The sequence below is a fragment of the Onychomys torridus genome, chromosome 8 (assembly GCF_903995425.1).
Source record: "Onychomys torridus chromosome 8, mOncTor1.1, whole genome shotgun sequence".
NCBI classification, from domain to species: domain Eukaryota; kingdom Metazoa; phylum Chordata; class Mammalia; order Rodentia; family Cricetidae; genus Onychomys; species Onychomys torridus.
Window position 1 is genome coordinate 77337809 of NC_050450.1, and position 7043 is coordinate 77344851.

A 7043-nucleotide genomic window follows, 5' to 3' on the forward strand; every position below is an offset into this window, starting at 1 on the left:
ATGGGTGTGAAAGGGAGTTCATTGGGGGGTATGGATTTGCATTTCTCAAATGCCTGATAATAATTCCGAGCATCTTTTCATTTGCTTATTGGCCAATTCCGTATCTTTTGCGGGGAGGAATCTCCAAGTGGGTGCTTGTTTAAAATTTCAGATGTCGTTTGCTGTTGGCAGCCTGATGTTCATGCTAAGAGCAAGGCTTACTAAGGGCAGAATTTTGGGCAAGCTGCAGAATGTTCTCTGCCTTGATCTCCTTTTCTCTTCAGTGGGGATAATGATAGAGCCTACCGTCACGGTCTTCCAGTGGGTGAAGCCTTAGGACCCTTGCGTGGCCCTCGGCCGGCTTTTGCTGTGTAACAGATGCCCTTATTACACACAAGCTGAAACTCCCAAGGGTGACTGGACACCACACTGCAGAGATTAATAACTGCTGGGAAGCAGATACCACGGTGATGCAACCAAGAGTAACTGGAAGGCTATTTTCGGTTGGGTGCACAGGGAAGGCTTTTTGGAGGAGGCGACACTTGAGCTGATACCGGAATGACAGGAAGGAGCCAACCTCACGAACGGCCATGTACAGGAAGGGCACTCCCGGAGGAGGGAACGGCTGGGGTAAAGGTTTGCAGACAGGGACAAGCCTTGCAGAGCTGCTGGAGGGGAGATAGGGCACAGGTGGGTTTTCAGCCTGTGAGGGTCCTGGTGACAGTCACAGGGTGGGAAGACAGCTGCTTTGACTCAGGAGGACAGGGTGTGCGGGGTCTCTGCTCGGATACCTAGGAAACTTGAGATAGTGATCGAGCCCATTTAGCAGAGGCCTCCATTTTCTCATGTCAAAGACAGGCTGGTGGGCTTGTGAGTTGGCTCAGTGGGTCAGGGCACTTTTTGACAAGGTTTATGACCCAAATTCAATCCCTGGGACCCACATGATAGAAGGGGAGAAGAGACTCCGATAAGCTGTCTTCTGACCTCCAGATGTGGGCCGTGGCACACACATGCCTCCCCCTACTCCATAGAAGACACACAGTGTGATGAAAACATTTAAAAGCGTGGTTATATTTCCTCCTATGTAGTAAGACTTCTATGAAACACACATGAACTGAACTAAGGAGAAGGGCTTCTGTTTCCAGATGTGAATCACAGGGCTCAGTAGAGGTCTGCTTCACCCCCTCATACTGGCTCCAAAATGACGGAGCAATGAGGCTGTCCCTGAAAACCCCTCTTCTTGGGGTGGTTCTGGAGAGTGTGAGGTACGTTTCCACCTCAGCATCATGGTTCACAGAGTTCTTACCCCTCCTCCTGCTCTCCCATTTTCCTAGAACCGTCCCTCAAATTGTCCAGCTCAGGTTTGACTGAACAGCCTGCATGCCATGCACAGAGCTCCAAAAATGAGTGATGTTCTGTGAAAGCAAGGAGCTCACAGCGCTGCCTCCTGCACACCACTTCCTCCTTTGGCTTCGTCTTGCATTGTTATGGCCCTTAAGCCTTAGGAGTAAGGGTGTCACAGAGAGAAGAGCTTGAGGTCTAGAGTCTGCTACACTCCGCCATCATCCTGGTCTCCTCTTTGCTGGTGCCCACAAAGCACAGAGCCCAGTGCTGCGGCCCAGAGACAGGCTGCATGGGTTTCCTGTTGGATTCATCCTCCCTAACTATTAAGTCTTTCTAGGTCTCAGTTTGTTTGTCTGTGAAGTGGTGGTATAGTTCTAACTGCATATTGATTGCACGTGGATAATTAAAAAAGTGTATGTGGGGCTGGAGAGGTGGCTCAGTGGTTAAGAGCACGGGCCACTCCTCCAGAGGTCCCGGGTTCAATTCTCAGGACCCACATGGCAGCTCACAAACCTGTCTTTAACTCCAACCCTTGAGGATCAGGCATGCACATGATATACATTTATGCATGCAGGCAAAACACTAATACACATATAATAAATTGAATTAAAAAAAGTGTGTGTGTGTGTGTGTGTGTGTGTGTGTGTGTGTGTGTGTGTATCCATCCATCCCCACCCTACTCCCCAAAGCTGGGTTTACAGGTGCACCTGAATCTTTTTTTTAAAATCTTTTAAATGCATATATGTGTGTGTACATGGGTGTTGGATGTATGTGTGGAGGCCTGAGGTTGGTGTTGGGAAACTTCCTTGGTTGCTCTCCACCATATTACTTGAGGCAGGGTTTCTCACTTGAACTCAGAGCTCACTCACGGGCTAGCCTGCCTAGCCAGCCTGTTCTGGAGACCACCTGTAACAGGCAGGCACCCACTTGGCATTTATGTCGGTTCTAGGTATCAAAACTCAAGCCCTCCTGTGTGCACAGCCAATGCTTTAAACATTGGGTCATTTCTCCAGCACCTCCCCACCCTCCTGCTCTTTAGGTGGATGCTAAGGGACTGGAAGGCTAATCCTCAAGCCTGAGCAGCGAGTGCCGTTACTCACTGAACCTTCTCCCTAGCCCCATGTTATATGGGGCCACTATCTCTTTTTCCCACCAAACTCCTCCAAAATTTAGAAACCTGCCTTAGCTGAGCCCAGGAACCCAACCCCTCTTAAGGTTCCTAGGAAATTGTTCTCTGGAACGGACTAGAGGAGGGGAAATTGCTTCTATGGTTTGGAAGGGAAAAGAGGAATGTGTGTGCCGGCTTAGGCGGTGGAGGCGCAGCAGGGGCCACACCCACTCAGGCACACCCACCCGTGATTGCACTGTGACAAGGGATAGTTTGGTGAGCTAGGGTGGGCACGGGGCTTCAAGGGCTCGGCCGGCCACTAGGGGTCAGTGTGTCTCCGTTGCAGGCGCCAGCGGGCGGCTCACCTCATTGCTGCAGACACCAGCTGACAGTTCCCGCCTGGCTGTATTCAACACCTCTTGCCTTGTACTGGAGTGTGTGTGTGTGTGTGTGTGTGTGTGTGTGTGTGTGTGTGTGTGTGTGTGTGTGTGTGTGCTTTCTCTGGAGTGAAGTAGAGGGACTAGGTAGCCTTATTACACGCTTTTTCTTTGCAGGGAAATGCAGTCAAACTGTCCTGTCTTTCCATTCCTTGGCGAAGGGAGCACAGATCCAATTGTGGTTTCTGCCCTGGTTATCTTGGTGCCACCGAGGATGGCACCGGGGTGGGGTGGTCTGCTGAATTCTTCCTTTTCTATTTTCTGCCTCGGCGAGGAGGAGGGTGTTAATGCCGGTTGGCAGTTACATGAAACCAAGGCGGATGGTGGCGGGGTGCGCTAACAAACAAGGGCAGGAAATAGTGTCATATTTTCTGGAGAGCGAACCGCTCCCAGGAGACGGACTGCAGGATTCCACCAGGAGACTCTTGGAAGGGGTAGCGGGGCGGATAAGAAGTCCTGCATAATCGCTTCTCTCTCCTTTCACTTTCTGGTGCCTCTGTACAATGACAGACTCCGTTTTATCCCCAGTCTGGCTAACTAGCCAAATGACTGGCCATAAAAAGAAAACAATCCACTTTGATCTGATGTGGCTGAAGCCACTGGGTAGATGAGACAGGGATAAGCGGTCTCCTTGCCTCACCTTATCTAGCATCCTCTGTATCCTCCTCCACCAGGCCCTTTCTAGTTCCTTCTACAAGGATCCAACTTCCACCTGCCCAGCCTTTCTCTGAACTTGAGTTCAGTGAGCACCCTGCAGCCTGACCCAGCTTCCATATTCTTCTTGTACCTCAGGTACTGTGTGCCTGATACACTGTTAGTAAGTACTAAATAATATAATATAGCATAATATATTATATAGTAAATATATAATTTTATATATAAATAAATAATAATTATATAGTAAATAAAGGGCAACAGCCTTAACTCCTGTACTGGAAATCGCGGCCAATGGATACTGAATGAATTCCTCCTTGTCAGAAGGACTCTCCCCACTTTCTCTTATTTCATACTGATACCAGGAGATCCGGCCAAGGATTCCATCATCACCATCATGCTCACTTTATAGACTGGGAAGTGGAGCCTATGGGGGGAGTAACTGAAGCACCCTCAGTTCTAGGATCTGGCAAGCGCAGGACAGGGCTTCAGACCTGGCCTCCCGTCACATGCCAGGTCTCCCTTTTGGGACAACCAGCTCGGCTGCATCTGCATTCCTTGCACTGCATGGGACACGAGCTGACTTCTGTGCCTGGAAATCATATATGCCCTTCCTTGCTTGCCTGCGAAGATTAAACTTCTAAGGCTAGGGTAGTGGCTTTTCTGCAGCTCCCTGGAGAGAAAGGATAAGTCAGAGGAGGGAACCAGGTCTCCAGGAAACAGGCTCCAGGTCTGACCTGAAAAAATGGCCACAGGGGCTGAGTCTTCAGAGATATTGAATGTAGAATGTCTGCAGTCTTTGCTTCCATTCTTGAATGACTTGACCTTTTACATTTGTTAGACAATCGATTGAGGGCCTTACACCTCCCTCTTTTTCATTTGTAAAGTAGTTATTTCTGTAAAAACAAACAATGCAGACCAGGCCTGTTGGTGCAGGCCTGTAATTCTAGCTGCTCAGGAGGCTGAGGCATGAGGAGCCCAAGTTCAAGGCCAGGCTGGGCAACTTAGCAAGACCATGACTCAAAAATAAAAAAATTAAGAAAAGGGCTGGGGATCACTGGTACAGCACTTGCCTGGTGTGTATGAGGCTCTAGACTCAACCCTTCAGACTGCAACCCAAACCAAATCCAAACAATACACCAAGCCTCTCACTCCTCTGAGGGGACAGAGCTGGCATTGGACACACCCCCTGAGCCCTTCACCGCATGCGTCTTATTAAAACCTTCAAAACGGCAGAGAAGGCCCATCGAAGGCCTGGTACTGGACACATTCGGGGCATAGCTACTTTGGGTGGACACACATTCACATTGATGGGACAGGCCAGCCTCTCCGGATGGATATAAATACTCCAGGAGGAGAAAGCCAAGACCAAAGGCTCGGGCCGTCCTGCGCCGCCGGCACCAGCTCGTGTTCTTCCTGTGTGTGTGTGAGAGAGGCAGTTTGACTGATACCTAGTCCTTCCTGAGAGCAGGGTGAACCCACTACAGCCACATTTTTTGTCAGCGTTCCCAGGAGTGTCACCAGATACCACGGTCTCTGTGGCCAGAGTGCATGCCATTGCCTTCCTTGAGAAAGCGGGTGGGGAGGAGGCCTTGAGCTTGGGAATGGGAAGGAGATGCTTGGGGTGAGGGGGTGACAAGGATCTCAGGGTTGGTGACTGCTTGAGAGTGGCTTTCATGGTTATTGCTTGGTCTCCCAGTATTCACGGGCTATCTGTAGACCCTTCGACAGTGCAGTAGGTGTGTGGATGTTGGTGGGTGTTTGTCTCTGTGGAGGTTACAGCCTGATGGAACCCACCTAATGAAGAGTAATGAAGAGATGTAGTGAGTAGCCATCCCAGCCTTGGCCTGGAAGTTCCAACCCCCACTGAGGCTTCGGTAATGGTCACGCCCACAAGGCGGGGCTGAGGGAGGAAGCGGAAGACCCAGGATCGAGAGGAGAGGTCTCTCTTGGTGCTGGGACCCTGGACAATGGAGGTGGACTGAGCAGAGTTCTCCAAAGAACACTGCCGGACTGCGCCATACCTTTGCCAGACTCTACAACCTATCCCTTCATTTGTAAGTTACCCCACAAAATAAACCTCCCTTTTAACTACATGGAATGGCCTAAATAATTTCACCAATATCTGGTGCCCAACGTGGGGCACGAACCCATGACCCTGAGATTAAGAGTCCCATGCTCTACTGACATAGTTAAAAGGGAGGTTTATTTTGTGGGGTAACTTGCAAATGAAGGGATAGGTTGTAGGGTCTGGCAAAGGTATGGCGCAGTCTGGCGGTGTTCTCTGGTGAACTCTGCTCGGTCTACCTCCAGTGTCCAGGGTCCCAGAACCAAGAGAGACCTCTCCTCACTACAGTAACTTCTTGCCCATAAATCTCTTCAGTCAGGCATGCAGTCTTGCTCCTAGAAGTCTCCCTGGTGGGCTTGGCCCAGCTTCACATCAGTGGGGGGCTTCACTCTCTCCTCTACCTTATGTGTTTGAGACTGGATCTCCAGCTGGTCAGTTGTGATAGACTAGCTGGCCAGCAACCTCCAGGAATCATTTTGTCGCCACTTCCCTGATGCTGGGATTACAACTAAACTCCTCTGTGCTCAACTTCTTAGCATAGACTCTGGGGGGCTGGAACTCAGGCCTTTATGCTTGCCCAGTGAGCAGTTTATTGACCGAGCCATCTGCCCAACCTCTCTAGCTTTGTTTTATGGGGATGTTTATTTCCTTAGCTGACCTGGCTTATGCTGACTGCTGACATATGATATGAAAAGTCTTTGGAAATTGAGGTATTTGAGTAAAGAGTTCTGTACTAACTATGGCAAAAAAAAAAAACCCTGCAAAGGTGGTAATGAATGGCAAAGTCTGGAAAACGATTACAGAATCTTAAAAAAGGAGTTGACCACCAGGCTGGCCTGCCATCTTGGTTTCCCCCCTCCGTTTGTATTCCTGGAATGTAGAGCTTCCAGTGAGGACTGGGAAAGCCCCAGCATCTGGGATGAATTGGTCAGTCTGGACCTCAGTGAAACTGACCAGTCGTCTTCACCAGCTGTTCTCAGACCAAGCGGTCCAGCTGGGTATGCTTCTGAGTCTCTAGGGGCCACTGGGATGTAAGAGGGAGTCAGCGGTCTCTGCCAAGTAGCGGTGACTAATAGGACTGAACTCCTTTACCCGACTGATGGGGAAGCCAATGGGAAGGCTGCGGATCTATTCAAGGGTATGCGAAGAAAGTGGTAGAGTTCATTTTCCCCCTGGACCATCAGCTAGGGATCTGTGTACTCTTCTGTTCTGCTTTCATAGCCTTCATTGTTTTCAGGGTATCCAGAATGATGCTAGAGTGCCTGGGCAGCTGACAGTTGAGTGACATTTATTAAGTCAAGACATGGTCCTGGGGCCCATGTGTGTATTAATCTCTGGTCTTTACCATAGTGAGTGCTATCATTGTTTGATTTTGATCCTTGCAGAACTGAGGGATCAAGGAGTTAACTCACTTGTCCAAGGCTATCCGTCTACTGTCACAGTTCAGACTTGT